The 2,500-nt window shown below is 77.5% G+C and overlaps 1 non-coding gene across 1 annotated transcript in view; it reads right to left on the bottom strand.

The window, feature by feature from the left end:
- LOC148219256 (5.8S ribosomal RNA) overlaps window positions 1-101 on the bottom strand; it is a 153-nt gene extending 52 nt beyond the window's left edge. Inside the window, exon 1 of the ribosomal RNA XR_015799872.1 lies at window positions 1-101. This exon is cut by the window's left edge and continues 52 nt beyond it. This is a non-coding gene — a ribosomal RNA (5.8S ribosomal RNA).
- Window positions 102-2,500: the final 2,399 nt, after the last annotated feature.

Genomic DNA, 2,500 nt, shown 5'->3' with positions numbered 1-2,500 from the left:
CGAAGTGTCGATGATCAATGTGTCCTGCAATTCACATTAATTCTCGCAGCTAGCTGCGTTCTTCATCGACGCACGAGCCGAGTGATCCACCGCTAAGAGTTGTCTGGCTTTCGGGACCGCTCGCGTGAAGCGGCCCCTTTTCTGTTTCTGCAGGGACGCGCGCGCCCCCGCGCGCCCCGCTTCGACCGTACGAGCACACACAAACGGAGGAGGAGGAGGAGAAAGCGCGGGGCAAAAAAGAGAAACCCCGCGCAACGCTCCGAAGGTCGGCCAAAGAAAGGCGGAGGGGCCCGCGCCCCCGACCGCCTCCCCCCGCGAGGGGAGACGCCGCCTCGCGTGCCGTCCTTCGGAGGCGGCCCAGGCGCCCGGGCTCGGCCCGACCTCCGCGCGGAGGGGCTTGTGCGGCAACGCGCCGGACCGCGGGGGGCACGGTGGCCCGCCCGGCCTCTCGATCACGGGACGACTACGCGTTCGCGGGCCGGGGGCGCGACCGCCGGCCCCCGCCGCTCCCGGCTCACTCCCTGGCTTCTCCTTTTCACCGCTCCGCCGACTCGCGGAACGCCGCCGCGCCAAAACGCGGGGGCCGGCTCTCCCGCCAGCGGCCCCTGAACGTCGCCCGAAACGCCACGCGGCGGCGGGACCGTTCCGCCGGCGCAACCCCTGGCGCGGGACCGCTTGCCCGCCGGAAGGCGAACGCCCGGCGGGCCGCGCTCCGCCACCGGCGCCGGAGGCGGGACGCCGCCGAGACCCGAGCCGGCATCGCGGAGCGCCCGAGGTCTGCCGCTCGGCAAAACCCCTCCGCCACCCGCGGCCGCACTCCCGGGACCGCCGCCGCTTCGCACCGCCGAGCTGCCCTTCCGCGAGCACGCGCCCAGCGGGCAGGCGTACGGCGGCTGAGCCGGGGGGCACCGCCCGCTCCCCTCGTTTCCACTCGGGGACCGGACGGGGAAGCGCCCCCGCGGCCGCCCCGCACGCCTCCCCTTTTTTTTGGCCCACACGCGGCCGGGAAGGGCGACGGGGAAGCGGACGGGCGGGGCCCGGGCCGGGACGGCCGCCGGTGAAGGCGGGCGCCTCGCGGCCGACCGTCCCCCCCCCCCGGGGGGGGCGGGGACACTCGCCGAGCGGCGACGCCGCCGCTCGGCACGGGGTCGCCCGCGCCCGCCGGACCTCCGGCGATGGAGGAGCCGGCCGAGCGCTGCGCCCCAACGGGCGGGGACAGCGCTCCGAGTCAGGGGTGGCCGGCGGCCGGCGCCGCCGCGGTGCGGTTCGAGGCGACAAGGCCGTCGAGGCGAGAGGCGCGCGGTCGCGCCTGACGCGGCGCCGCCCGCGAGCCCGCGGCGGCGGCTAAGGAGAAAGAGCGAGAGAGCGCGGCGGGCCCCGGCGGCCGCAACCCCGCAGCTGAGGTAGGTAAGGCAGAGAGCGCGCGCCCTCTGCCGGCGTCGCCCCGCATCGCAGAGGCCAGCGGGGTCGGCCCCCCGCGGCCGATCGCGCGCCGCGGCCTCTCCGCCGAGACCGGGCCGCAGAGAGGGGGGGGGCAGGGCGCCCCTTCCCCGGCCCGGCACGGGTGGCCCCCGCGCGCGGGCAAGCGCGGCGGGACGCCGACGACGGCGAGCGCGGCCGGTCGCGACGGACACGCCACCGCAGGGGATCGGCGGGAGTAGCTCCCCACCCCTCGATGGCGCCCCGCGCCGCCACCGCCCGACACCCGCTGCCGCCGCCGCCACCGCCGCCGCCGCCGCGGCGGGGCCGTGCCGGGCCGCCCGAGTCTTTAAACCTCCGCCCGGCTCGGCGGCCCTTTCGGCCCCCAACAGGCGTTTGACGACGCCGAGGGAAACCGGCAGGAGACCGCCGAGGCGCGAAGCGCTAGGTACCTGGCCCTGGGGTGAGGGAAACGACCTGCATGGCCCCGCCGGGGTGCCTCCCCCGCTGCCACCCTCGGGGGAGCGTCCACCGGCGGGGGCGCGCCCGACGTCCGCTGCCATCACCGCGGCAATCCTTCTCGGGGCCCGGGGTTTCCCTCAGTAGCCCGGCGCTGCGCCCGAGAGGACCACCGCGGCTCGGGCCGCCCCGCCGGCGCGGGGAACACGGCCCAGCCACCGAGAAACCTCGCACACCCCCGGCCGAGAGAGGCCACGGCGACGACGGTGCGGACCGTCGCCGCCGCGCCACCCGGCGGCGGCTCGCGCACGTGCGCGCTCCCCCTGGAGGCGCGACCCGGAACTGCCGGAGCCCGGCCCTCGGGAGCTCCTCTGCCGCGCGAGGAGGCCGCTCGGCCAAGGAGAGCGGGATTTTGCCGGGCGGCAAAGCCCCGCGTCCCCCCCCGCGCTCTGGGGAAGGGCCGGAGGAGCCGCCTCCTCCGAGCCCCGAAGGCCTTCCCGCGCGCACCCTTTTTACACACGTTGGCCATCGCCTTGCGCCATCGGCCGCCGTTGCGCGCGACGGCCGGACGGCCGGCCGTCGCCCGGCGGGCGAAGAGACGACGGAAGGGGGGCGGGTGCGC

The sequence above is a fragment of the Sturnus vulgaris genome, unplaced genomic scaffold (assembly GCF_052056855.1).
Source record: "Sturnus vulgaris isolate bStuVul1 unplaced genomic scaffold, bStuVul1.hap1 Scaffold_156, whole genome shotgun sequence".
Classification (NCBI taxonomy): domain Eukaryota; kingdom Metazoa; phylum Chordata; class Aves; order Passeriformes; family Sturnidae; genus Sturnus; species Sturnus vulgaris.
This window is presented reverse-complemented; position numbering and strand designations above follow the sequence as displayed.